Source organism: Callospermophilus lateralis, chromosome 11 (genome assembly GCF_048772815.1).
Source record: "Callospermophilus lateralis isolate mCalLat2 chromosome 11, mCalLat2.hap1, whole genome shotgun sequence".
Classification (NCBI taxonomy): Eukaryota; Metazoa; Chordata; class Mammalia; order Rodentia; family Sciuridae; genus Callospermophilus; species Callospermophilus lateralis.
The window spans coordinates 86,756,569-86,770,470 of NC_135315.1; the positions used below are offsets into that span (position 1 = coordinate 86,756,569).

A 13,902-nucleotide genomic window follows, 5' to 3' on the forward strand; every position below is an offset into this window, starting at 1 on the left:
GTTTTGGGGGGATACTCTATGTGTCACAACATCATACAGCAAATCATTTCATACTGTGGGAAAGTCAAACAACTCTTAACATTAATTAGCACATTCATTAGCAGGAACAAGTTGGGTAAGGGTGATTGGTTAGTTCAAGAGGTGGATAGGGCGTGAGGGATTGCAAGGGCTGAGTCAGGGACATCTGGCACCACAGGCCTTTTCTGTTATTAACAGACAAATAACTCAGCAGGGTAGCCACATGCCTAGGAACGCTCTGTGGGTTTTCCAAAAACAAGGGTCACCTCCCCTTGGACAGGCCCTTCTCTAAGGTAGAGGCTGGTTTATCCAAAATGGAGTCACATCAGTTTCTCATTCCCCTCTTTGTCTGGAAACTTGGGGACCAATCATGGTTCCCTCAGTTGGAGGTTCATTCGGGCAGGCCCTACATCTTGGTAGGATTCTCCTTCTGGGTCTAGGGCTTGGTAGTGGGTACGCAGAACCATCATCTGAACTGTGTTCACTCTGTCCCTGACGAAAGCCACTAGCTTGTTAAGAATACATGGGCCGAATGGAGACGTTGGTGAGTTCAAAGCATGGGCAGGCAAGTTTAGAAATTGCAGTAATTTATAATAAAGTCCAAATTAACTTTTTATGCTTTTGTGATGAGATGGCTCCCAATCTTTTTTTTTTTAATAAAATACCTTTATTTTATTTATTTTTATGTGGTGCTGAGGATCGAACCCAGGGCCTCACACGTGCCAGGTGAGTGCTGTACTGCTGAACCACAACCCCAGCCCGGCTCCCAATCTTAAGAGGGAATTAGGCTGGGTTTATCAATGTCTGGGGTAGTCACTGCCACACGGAATTAACCTGGAGCATATCCCCTGGGGCAGGACCCCAGTTCAGTCATTGCAGAAGTTCTCTTGGAGTTTAGTATCTTGTCCACACAAAAGGCATGACTTCTTTCCTACATAAGCTGGTGCTCCTTTGGAAGTCAAGGATACTTGTTTTCACGAACACTAATGGAACCCTGTTTCCTTAGTCTTATGTGACAGTTCACATGGAGTAGACAGAACATCTGGTGGGTGCCCTGAGAAGCACAGCTGGGGCCACTGGAGGCACCAAGTATCCCGGATGTGGCTGAGCCCTAGAGCCCGGCAGCAGTGATGGTGCACCTGCCCAAACCTGTCTTCACAGCACGTTCTAGCCTTTGATTTTGCCTAGTGCTGTAAGGTGGGTTCCCCCCAATGCAAGACCTGCCACAACTATAGGTAGGAAGCAGAGCAGGTGCAGGTGTCGTTCCAGGGGGAGAGTGTGAGGAGGAGCTGAGTGAAGCAATTTTTTGCCTGACATAAGAGATCATCCCTTCCAGCAGAGTTGTTGCTGTTTTTCTACTTGCATTCTGGGAACAGCAGGGAGCCGATGAGTCATGCTTTACCTTCCTAACCCAAATACGGGAAGCAGGCCTATGGTTGGTGTCTGGCACTTACGGAAGCAGTTTCCAAAATAGGTGTGGCCTTAGTGGGGGATACCTGTTGTGAAAAACCAGCAAAGTTCTGAAGGACCTGTATCCTTAGGAACACCGGGAGCCTCACCAACTTCAGCTGTGGCCGTGGAGGATAACAAGGAACCACAGAGCTTCTCGTGGTGCAGAACTGGAGGTGAGTCAGGAAGCCTGCCCCACTGTCAGGGCAGGCTATCCTCCCAGTGTCTGCCCCAAAGAGTTTTTCTATCACTAGGGCCCCTTGGTGGCTTCTGCACAGTGGCTTTCCTTCTTTCCCACAGGGATTGGCTGTCTCTGTTCTGGTTCCATTATTGCAGCCAGAGTGTGGGTGGCAGGGCTGTACCTTGTGGAATCCCTTATGGGCTCTGAACTGCCAGGAGCTACATCCTGATGAGAAGGCCTGGTGAGTGGGCCTGCCCTAGAGAGTCTGACTCTGAGTTGCTGCTGGCAACTGGCAGGGACTCCTGGTGGCCTCCCTAGGGGAGCGTGAGCATGTGTTCCTTCACCCAGAGCCACTGGTGTTTTTGGTGTGTGTGCCTGCCCACTCTGGGTGACATTTCCTAGCCTTCTGTTGTTGGCTATGGTCATGTGATTTGTCTGGAACCAAGGGCATTTGAGTGGTAGTGATGTGAGATCCCTCTGAGGATCTGAGATCCCGTTTTTGCCTCATCTAAGAGAAAGCTGCCTGTGAGGGTGGGGTATCCCTCTGTTCCCTACTGTGGACTGGACAGGGCAACACTTGAGGCTACAGCAGTGTGCTCAACCTTGGGGGCTCTGTGTGGAGGGCTGCAGAGCTCCCTTGCGCGCGTAAGGTCCTTGACCACCTGTGTGTAGACCACACACCTGCCTGGGCCAGCATGCTCAGTCTTTATTTCTCACACTAACCACTGGGGAATGTGTTCAATGTAGGTGGACTCAGGCCCTGAGAAAGGGCCCGGATTCTGCATTCCTTGTGGGTCCTGGGATATATCCAGGCACCTGCTGAGTTGGCAGGAGCCTCATTACCTGCCTTCCCTTTAAACATATGTAAGAATGAACTTTCTAATGAGTCCAAAGTGTTTTGGAGTAGTTTTTTTCTTAATTACTATACTTCTTGAACTTTTCATGTTTTAAAACCCTATAGAGGCTTAGTTTTGCAGCTGGAGGATCAGGTGAACGTCGACCTGGCTGGGAGTGAGATGACCTCAATTTTGCAAAGCCCTAAGGCTCTGCAGCTTACTCTAGCCCTAATCAAGCCTGATGCAGTTGCTCACCCATTGATTCTGGGGGCTGTTCATCAGCAGATTCTGAGCAACAAGTTCCTTATTGTACGAATGAGAGAACTACTGTGGAGAAAGGAAGATTGCCAGAAGTTTTACAAAGAACATGAAGAGTGTTTTTTCTATCAGCGATTGGTGGAGTTCATGGCTGGTGGGCCAATCCGAGCTTATATCCTTGCTCACAAGGATGCCATCCAGCTTTGGAGGACACTGATGGGACCCACCAGAGTGTTTCGAGCATGCCACATGTCCCCAGATTCAATTCATAGGACTTTTGGCATCTCAGACACGCCCAACACCACCCATGGCTCAGACTCTGTGGTTTCAGCCAGCAGAAAGATTGCAGCCTTCTTTCCTGACTTCAGTGAAAGTGCTGGTATGAGGAGGAAGAGCCCCAATTGTGCTGTGGTCCTGTGTGCTACAGAGGGAGGCATCCACTGTTTATCTGGAACAGGAGGCCCAGGACCAGCCCAAAGAGGGCCCATCAAACGATGAGGATTGGTAGCAATGCCCAGACTTTTCTCCTAGATCTCTGGTCCAGAACATTCTCATGGGACCAGGGAAGCCTGGGCTCATGGTGTTATTTCTACTTGGCATCACTACTTGCTAGAGGGCCTAGGTCCTCACTGCAGAGCCTCCAGAATCTAGCTATCTAGCTCTTCCCTAGAATGTTCATGGTTTGTTTAAAAAAGAAAAAAATGATTCTTTTTTTTTTTTTGACTGAGAAGTATTCATCTCTCTTCAAGGAAGAGCTTGCCCAATTGACCTGCCTGGAAAATACAGTGACTATATAAACAGTATTTAGCTTTTCTTCCTTAATAGAAGTCAGTGTTGTGAATTCTCAAATAAATAAATAAATAAATAAATCCCTATAGAGAACTCTTAATAAGCAACTCAATAATAAAATAGATAACCCAATTTAAATATGGATAGACTTGAATTAGCATTTCTCTAGAAAAGATATCTAAATGGTCAATACATGATATCAATACATGATATTATGGTCAATATCATTAGTCATTGGGGAAAAGCAAATCACAATGGCAGTGATATACTGCATAGACATTAGAAGTGCTATTGATGATATGGACTAATTGGAACGTTCATCTATTGCTGGTGGGGATTTTTATTTTTTTGGGTACTGGGGATTGAACTCAGCGGCAGTCGACCACTGATCCACATCCCCAGCCCTATTTTGTATTTTAGTTACAAACAGGGTCTCACCGAATTGCTTAGTGCCTTGCTTTTGCTGAGGCTGGCTTTGAACTCACCATCCTCCTGCCTCAGTCTGCCAAGCTGCTGAGATACAGGCATGTACCACCATGCCTGGCAATTTATAATGAAGCCACTCACAGCCTCTCAAATAGTTAGGCATAGAGTTGTGATAAAATAATGTATTTCCACTCATTAATATGTCCAATAGAAATGAATATATGTTCACATAAAATCTTTTTTGTGAATGCAGGTAGGATTATTGAACCCAGGTTTGGAGCCTTGTTCCATGGAAAAACCAGTGTCCTGAGAGACCAGTATTGGGAAGAAAGCAAAGCTTTATCCAGTGGCCACAGAAAGGAAGAGAGCGAGAGCTTTGTTCAAAATCAGCTTCTGAACTGAATGGACATTGAGGGGTTAGAGACGTAGACCAGGAATAATAAGTGAGAGGGACAGGCTAGTGAAGGGAAGGACATGCATGTCTTTGAATAGGTAGAGAATATCCAGGAAATTGTTGGGCCACTTCTTTTCAATCCTTTCATGCTCTGGTATTTCCCACTGTGACATCTGGTAGGTGTCTTAAGCCTTCAGTTGAGGAGAGAAAGTAAGCAAGGCTGGGTCCACTTAACCCTGTATTAAAGTTTTGGACAAAATGTTTTTCAACTGATCAACATGTCAACATGCAGAGTTGAATAGAATCTGACCCAAAGATTAAGTAGCAAAGGAGATAGACTCAATACGAAGGTGGAGATGCCAGACCTGTGCATCCCATTCTTGTTCTTCTGAAGAGGTGCAGTTTTTTAGCACAGTTACCCACCGGGTAATGTAGTAGCTGTTATATTCATAACCCACACATCACAGAGGGACATACTAGTGGAAATCTGATAATGTGTTGCCCAGCTGTGCGCCCTCCAAAATTAGTGATTTTTACTTCAATTAAGAGCAAGTGAAAGTGGAGAATTTATTTAGGTTTTCCTTGTTAACAATTGCAGCATTATTCATAATAACCCCAAATTAGGACTCAAATGTCCACCAAATGGTAGCTAAAACATTGTGATATATCCATACACTGAGATATTTAGCAATATAAAGAAGTACTAATGTATGCTAAAATATGCTAGGTTTTTGCGGAGAAGTTAGGGGTTATGGATTTAACCTAGGGCTCTCGAGCAGGCTCAGTATGAGATCTTCCACTGAGCTATAGGCCAGGGCCAATGTGGTGTGTTAATCACGTTTTAATTTTTCTGTATTTTAAGATGTTTTGCCACCTTGGGGGCTTGGTTAGGCAGCCCCTCGTAGAGTTTGCTAATTCCTAGAGATTGCAAATATTTTTCCATGAGCACATTTTTGATGTTTTAACCAATCCAGAGCTCATACCCCTATATATCTTCTTTAATATACTCTTACACACTAAGTGAGAGTTCTGCACTCAGTCACACCAGAGCCAGGTACTGGACAACTTGATAATCCTCTGTATCCCACAGCTCACTGAAACTGTGCAAAGCATCAAATCAAATCAAATCAAAGCATCCAAACTTGCATACCTGCCTCACACATTCCTTTCAGCAGAGCTCACAACAAAGGCCATATTTTCCTCTTTGAGGCTCCAGAATGACCCTGATACTTCCCTCCCCATGTGGGTGTGTCCTTTCTTCTTGGGAACTTTAAATAATAAACTCTTAAAATTGTCTTTATTTTTGTCACTACCATACCTGGTTAGAAACATTTTAATACATGTGGGATAACTTAAGAAAAAAATTGTTTTGTAAAAGAAGCCAGACACAAGAATCACTTAATATATGATGATTTCATTTACATAAATAGGCAAATCTACAGAGACAGAAATAGATGTGTGGTCTCCCCAGGGGGTGGGGTGGGGGTTGGGGGGATAAGGGACCTGGGAGTGATTGCTGATGGGTGTGGGGTATGTTTGTTTGTTTGGGGGGGATGAAAATTTCCTAAAATTAGATTATGATGGTAGTTCTGATGAAACTAAAAATTTTGAATTTTATAAAGGGCAGATTGTATATAGCCTATGAACTATGTTGGCTGTACTTTTGTGAATGAAAAGTAAATACGTTTTCTTGCTACTTCTTCCCTCCCAGCTTTGGAAACTGTTTTTGACTATTCTTTTAATTGCAATGTAGTTCTTTGTATAACATTAATAAAAATGGTGCATTTGTAATGGATATATTTGGAATTTTATTATGGCTTCCTAGCCTTGAGAGACTTTTGAAAACAACAAATCTGCGATTCATTCAGAAGTTCCAGCAAAGAAAATTTAAAGACTAAATGTGGTAGTCACACCTCTATTCTTGCTGCATTATGGAAGGAATACGGACATGTTTAATGAAGCTGTATTTATTTGGCAAGCAACTTAGCCTGGAGGATGTTTAGAGAAAGGCTACCTGTCATGAGACCCTAGCTCTGCTCACTGGGTTTGAGTCTGTTATCTGCCTGTTGACTGGACTGGATCCTGAATTCTTGGGGTTCATCCAGTACAGATTTCCCCCACAGAGTCTCTAAGAAGAGCTTCCCTGTTCCAGAAGGCCAAGGAGCTGAAGCTGGCCAATGCAACATGGAGCACAGGGACACGTCTCACGGTCGGTGTGCGAACCACACAGAGAGCTCCACAAACCCCTGATGCCCCCTTGAGCAGAGACATTGAGACTGCAGACCCCGCTGGAGGCTGACGACACGAGGCTGTGCACAGCTTTCCCCAAGATGGCCAGAGAAGACTACCCTATGTGATCCTCTTCTCTCCTTGCTTATGACTACATCTTTCGCTTGGCAGGAAGATGCTGTCATTAGCTTTTCACATCCAGTGGCTCCTTTGGGTCACTTGACAGAGGGTGGACCTGTGATGTCAAAAAAGCTTGACATAACATAAGCGATCGGTTAGTCTAGCTGGTGGCTAGCTTTCACAACAGCCCTTCTGCCACTGTGTTCCAGTGGTGAGGAGGACCCTTCAATAGACAGCCTCCTAGAAGGGTTTGTCTCTCTCCTTGTTTTAATGGAACCCAGTGATAGGATACTAGATAACAGAATTGCTCCTTACTGGCCGAAAAGGGAGGAGCCTGGGCAGTTGCTAGGACTCCTTGTGGCACATGGAATAATACCTCTGGGTATTGTGTAGCCTCAGGTGCCAGAAGTTGTTGAGCCAGTGACTTGGTTGAAATGCCTTGAGACTCATTGGGCTCACTCTTTGATTTTGCTCAGGGAGACCCTGGCTAATGGCTGTATTTTAAACTCATGGTATGATCCTCTGATAGTCACAGTCGTCTGCCTGGTACACTGTGTTCTCTGAAAAAGTATGAAATATCCACATGGAGCCATGTCCTGTCAGGAAGTTGTCTTTCTTCAGCTAGAATCATGGAAGCTCTTCAAACCTGTGATCACGAGGCCATCAAGGACATGTTGGGACTGGAAATGGCAAATGATCAGACCAGAGCAGAGTTGCTCCACCTCAGTTGTGTGCTTGAAGCACAACCAGAACCAGAGAACCAGAGTGCCTGAACCAGAGTAAGAAAACTGGCTTTGAGAGTAGCCTCCCATTCTGTGGTTCTACACAATGCGGAGTTATGATCCATGTATACGTAATACGTCAAAGTACAGTCTCCTGTCATTTGTATCTTAAAAGAACAAAAAGAGAAAAGAGTTTGAAATGACCAATTTCACTCTCCTCAATGCTTTTATTCTTATAAAACCACCCTGCCTTGCTCAGCTCTTTCTTTTTTATGGCATGAAGTGCTGCCTTATTCTATAATCAGAAACAAAAGACAACTAAGGTCTTGTGGGGCTGGGTTGTGGCTCATAGGTAGTGTGTGAGATACTGGGTTTGTACCTCAGTACCACATATAAATCCTCAGTCCACATATAAATGAAAATAAAGATGTTGTGTCCACCTATAGCTAAAAAACAAATATTTAAAAAATGTCTTGTAATTTTGTGTGTTTACAGTTAGGGCTGATTCCCAGAAAGCTCCCATGAGGGAGGGAATGTTTATGCACCTCTATTACTTTGGGAGACCTGAGGAAAGAAGAGTAATATTGCAGAAAGGGGAATTATGTACCGGGGATTGAGTCAGCACTGGCTAGTAGCTTCGGAGGTCCAGTTGGGATTGTGATTGTACATCTCAAGAGTGCCCAGTCAGCCCTGTGATTCCCTCCTCCCAGTGTCTTGCTGCTAGTCAGGCTGGGTGTGGTGGTTCCTTTTGAGGGTTGGTGTTTTCTGGGCTCATTCAAGAGTGTAGGATAACAAGGGAAGAGTTGGAGCCCCAGGCTCCCTCTGCCTGCTCTGAGATATGGGCATGTTTGTGACTGTCTGCAGTGGGGGTGTGTGTGCTGCCGGCATTGTCTAGCAGACATAATCAGCTTCCTCTCCAGTGTGCAAACCTCAGTTTGGTCTCCATTTGCAGTTCATCTCAACTTCCCTTATTCCACTTAAATCTGAGCCCCTTTAGCTTTTCAGGTGAGCTGGTTGTAACACCTGCCTGAATCCTTCATATCCTATATGAGACTCAGTTTCTCTTTCTCTTCTGATTTCCTTTTTCTTTTTCCCTGTGAATGGGTCTTATGTGCTCTCATGTGGTCTTGAACTCTTAGATTCTAGCTTTGAACCTACGCAAGCATCCCAAGCAGTGGCACAACAGGTGTGCACCACTGCACACACCTCTGGAAATGGTATTTTTGTATGTAATTTTACATTTTCTGAAAATTTTATTTTAGCAGCATGTACCTTAGTCTTCAGGTTGAGAAATAAATCTTAGCAGTAGGATAGAATATCCTTTCCCCCATTGCAGAGGTACCCAGGAACCTGAATATGGAATGATGATGTCTTTAGAGCTCTTGAAGAAGCTGGATGTCATTAAGGTATTAAGGAAACTTATCTTTGCATTTCAACTGTACATTTCTAAGCCAGCACTTGAACCACTATAGTCTTGACTTAGACATTGTTTATGTGTTGGTGTCTGCCTACAAAAACAAAATAACTAGGAGGAAATGAACAACCCTGTTGAAGGATCAAACCTGGAAACCAAACCTTCCTCTTTTTTTAAGTATTTTTTTTTTAGTTGTAGATGGACACAATATCTTTATTTTATTTGCTCATTTTTATGTGGTGCTGGGGACAGAACCCAGGGCCTTAAGCATGCAAGGCAAGCGCTCTACCACTGAGCTAAGACCCCAGCCCCCAAACCTCCCTTTTAAAAAAAGAGCTGGTTCTCAGGGGTGCTCACTCTTCAGGTCTCCAGCCATGGCAGCCCCTGGGGCAGAGTGAGAAGTCCTGAGAGTAGAGGTGTGGACAGCATGGAGCCAGGCTGTGGGAGGGAAGGGACAGTGGACACTTCCTGATACCCTCTGGAGCCAGCTGGGTGATGGGCAGTGAACAAGGGCTTCTCTCCACCACCAGGGGTGACATTGCTCTGATCCCAGGTGTGACAAAAGCACACGCCTTGTGGTACACGTGCCAGGCACCGTTTTTCAACACTTACACTGATGTGTCATCCCATGAGTGCTTGACAGTTAAAGAAACCCAGACACAGCAAGGAGTGGCCACTCTGCTTGAGCCACTGCTAAGTAAGGTGCCAGATCCTGGGCTTTCCTTTTCCATTTCTAATTTTTATTTATTGTTGTGGTACTGAACTGTGGACCTGAACCCATGACTTCACCCATGCTAGGCCAGTGTTCTACCACCGAGCCATACCCTCACCCTCCCCAAGATTTCAAAGCTCACAATAAACAAAAAAGTGGAAAAATGGTCATCAATGTCTATATATACATCTATGGTTTGCAATTCCAAACATCCTGTTATGCTCTTCTACTTCTTTGTATTTTGGAACACATGGGAGTATTACAGTTGTGGGATACTTCATTCCTACTTAGGAACACTCTCTTCCAGGCGTCTCTATAATATTTCTCCAGCTCAGTCATAAGTGACCATGCACACAGCACCCACTCACTCTTCTCAAGCTGCTGGTTGTTTTCACACAATGACCTAGGCTTTGGGAAGACACAAGGGCAGCTGCCTTTGCCTTGGTGGTAGTGTGTTTTCCTGGGGGAGGGGTAAGCCATAGTCCAGGGGCCACATCCAACTATGATGCTTGTTTTGCTAAGTGTGTCTGCTCTCCTGTGGGACGAGTAGTTGCAACTGAGGGCATAGCCCACAGAGCAAGGTGTTTAAGGCCTGGCTCCTTCTAGGTCTGACCAAGCCTGAGTTTCCCTCTCCCTCCCCTTGACCTAGCTTTTACAGTGACCAAGCTCCTGGCATGGAGTTTGCTTCATCATGAAAACAGTCTGCAGAGTGGACATTTATCAAGAATCCTTTATTCACCTTCTCATTTGCATTAGTTATTTTCAGGAATTTCACTTTTCTCTCCCTGTGTTGAAGAAAAGACCTCAGGGAATTAGTGGTGCCTGAGTGAGCTCCCTAGTCCACCTTTGACATGTGACACCTAAGCACTTGATAAGGATGCCTTGCAGGATTTTTTTTTGTCTAAGGATAGTTTTGAAAGCATAAATATCCTTTGGGTCACATCAGTGCAGGATACCAAGTGGGGACCATGGTGGAGGTGTGAGTTCAGCTCACCACTCACTAACTTGTTTATCCTGAACAAACTGCCCATGAGGCCCCTCTGCCTCTGGGGGCAAAAGGGCCAAGTACACGGGGGTCTCGGCTCCTTCTTCCGGGCTCTTGGTGGCCGAGGGTCCTGTCATGTCGGTTCTCACCCACCCTGGGCAGCAGGCATTCAGCAGGATCTTGTCTCCTCTCCTCTGTTCACTGAGTTTCCAGTCATAGATTCTGGACAGGACTGTGACACCAATCTTGGACACTCCATAGGCAGAATTGGGCCAGCCTTCTTTTTTGTGCACTCCATTTTTTGCGTCTTCCACAAACTTATTCATGAGCCCCACCAGCTCCTCCTCTGTGATGGTCTCACTTCGAAACTTCTGCTGCAGCTCTGGGCTGCAGAGTTTAAGGTAGACCAGACTCAAAACGCTGGAGACATTCACCACTCTGCCTAAAATACATTGCAAACCATCATACATTCACCTGTGTTAACATGTAACATAAAATCTACATGAGAACAGTGAAGACCAATTATACTGAAATGTTAGAGCAGAAAATTGTCATATGAAAGAGCGCTACCAGTATGAGCTGTAGGAGAAACAGACACGGACTGTCTGGTGGTTGCATAATGAATTTCCATAAAGAAACTCCTGGGATCACAGGGTGCTTGTGAGCACAGAAGTTTCAAGGAAGCTGTACACTCAAGTGACAACTCTAAGCCACACATCTCCTTGTTGTAAAGGCGGCTGGCTGCCAGTGTGTTCTTAATGAGAGGGGGTCTCCCTGAGTGGAGGAGTACTAGGGCAGTTTTCAGTGGAAGACTAGGAGAATCTGTGGCGTGCACAGCATGAAACATTTTGATGGGGAGATGAAATGAGCCAGGAGGGAGACAGGGGCAGATCACAGTGTCACTGTGAACCATGCTGAGGGCCTGGATTTCTCCTGAAGGAGTCTGGGAGTGCCCGGCACAGCTTCAGCAGAAGCAGACACTGTGCAGAGCCCTGGGAAAGGGCATGACTCAAGAAGGGAGGCCTCTCAGGAGGGTTTGCAGGTGTGTGCATGGTCAGCTGAGGGCCCGTTTAGGGCTGGAATGCGGGATTCGGGTGACTCTCAGTGGGCACAATCTTTTTAATTTTATTATTTCTTTTTCTTCTTATTTTTTTTTTGAGAGAGAGAGAGAGAGAGAGAGAGAGAGAGAATTTTTAACACTAATTTTTTTAGTTATCGGCGGACACAACCTCGTTGTTTGTATGTGGTGCTGAGGATCAAACCCGGGCCGCACGCATGCCAGGTGAGCGCACTACCGCTTGAGCCACTTCCCCAGCCCCTTATTATTTCTTTTTGATTTCAGCAATTGAACCTAAAGGTGCTTAACTGAGCCACATCCCCATCCAGTTCTTTGAAATTTGAGGCAGGTTCTTCCTATATTGCTTAGAGCCTTGGTAATTTGCTGAGGTGGGCCTTGAACTTGCAATCCTCTTGCCTCAGCTTCCTGAGTTGGTGGGATTGCAGGGGTGTGCCATGATGCCTAGCTCAGTGGGCACAATCTTAGCACATGGGCATTGCTGATGTGGGGGCAGAGCCTCATGACCACCAGGGTGGCCATGATGCCGGGTGGCCAGGAAGATTTAGAGGAAGGATGGACATCCTCTGAAAGTGTCAGTTGTAGATTGGGGGTATCAGGAGTTATGGAGGATCAGGAACATCCATATGTGTGAGTTGGTCTGGGAGTGTTTTGGGCAGGTGACAGGTTTAGTGGGGCTGTGTCTAGTGAGGTGGTCCTAGTCCATGAGTCTGAATAAGGGTGCACAGAATGGAATCTAGGGCCTTTGTCAGTAGGAGGGAAAGAAGAAATAAAGAGCTGCTCTGAGGAGACCTTTGAACAGACACTTGAGGATACCAAAGAGCCAGGTGTGGCAAGAACAGTGCACAGAGGATTAAGCCACTGGAGAAGGGGGGTGGGGAAGTAGAGCTGCACCTGGCAGGTGGAGGCCCAGCAAGGCAGGGGCACAGCTGCAGCAGGAGAGGCCAGGGGCAAGGAGATGAGACTGTAGGAGGGCAGGGCCAGATCACCCACCCCACTCACCTTGTGGTTTTATGAGGGGGAGTAGCTCTGTGCAGACATCTCGGGTACCAAAATTTCGTTTTCATTGTGACTTCTGCTTGAATATGAAAGGGTGTCGGATCAGCCGCTTTTAAGAAAAAAAGAGAAAACAATAAACAGTTGCCATGGAGTAGAATTTCTCAGAAATAAAAGAGTGCACAGGATATTCCTCCAAGTAAAGTCTTTTGTCTAGTGCAGGGTTGTTCACACTTGAGATCTCCTGGGAAGCGGGTATAGCAGTTGGGGAAGGAATGGGGAAGGGTTTCAGATAGTGACCTCATTATATTGTTATATTTTCTTCTATATGAACATGTAGCATGAAATCCCATCATTATGTACAGCTCTGATGCCTCAATAAAAAAAATGTAGAAAGTGGAAAAAAGTCAATCTCCTAGTTTCATAACATTCTTTGTTTTTGTAGAATGGCAGTATTGGGGTAATCTGAGTCATGGGTACTATTTACTATATTGGTGTAATCGATATTTTGCAACTATTTATTTCAAAAGTAGTCAAAAGTCTATTCAACTGCTTTAATGTAAAGTTTTTTGTAAAGAAAACCTAGAAAGGTCCCAATGAGTCCCAGCCACGCAAACACAATGTCCCTTTGGCTTGCACCTTCTCGGTCTCTGCTTTCCCTATGGCTTCAGTCTGTGCTGTTCTGTTTCTTTCTAGGGAGACATTCTGGATCCCACAAAGCAGAGGGCACCCGCCCCTGAGCCGCTTGCACAATCGTGGTCCCCCAGGACTACAAGCTTTGCACCCCGACCGACCGCTTACTCTTAAAGGCGATGCCCGCGTTGTTGACCAGCACATCTAGTCCCCTGTACTCCTTGCGCAGGAAGTCGCGCAGGTTGCGGATGCTCTGCTGGTCGTCCATGTCCAGCTGGTGGAAGAGCGGGCTCAGGCCCTCTGCCTGCAGCTGCTGCACCGCTGCCCGGCCCCGCGCCTCGTTGCGCGCGGTGAGCACCACGTCCCCCGAGAACTGGCGACAGAGGTCGCGCACGATGGCAAAGCCAATGTCCTTGTTGCCTCCAGTGACGAGCGCCACGCGGCGACAGGACGACATGGCTGGTGGGCAGAGGGGAACACCTGCACGGAGAGTGGATCTCAGAACCCCTGCACCGCTGGAGCGCAAAAGTGTAGCTCCGGCAGGTTGCTGGCCCGGGACCGCCCGCCCACCACGCAGGCGCAGCCCCGCCCTGTGCAGGGCGTGGCTCGCCTGGAGTTGTCCGGAGTTGCTCCGAGTTGCCCAGAGTTGCCTGGAGTCGCCTGGG

At 46.3% G+C, this 13,902-nt stretch overlaps 2 pseudogenes; one reads left to right on the forward strand and one right to left on the reverse strand.

Annotated features, from left to right (window-relative positions):
• The first annotated feature begins 2,661 nt into the window (after positions 1-2,661).
• On the forward strand, positions 2,662-3,240 carry LOC143410649 (nucleoside diphosphate kinase 6 pseudogene; annotated as a pseudogene).
• A 7,298-nt stretch (positions 3,241-10,538) lies between these two features.
• LOC143409695 (carbonyl reductase [NADPH] 1-like) lies at positions 10,539-13,798 on the reverse strand (annotated as a pseudogene).
• Positions 13,799-13,902: the final 104 nt, after the last annotated feature.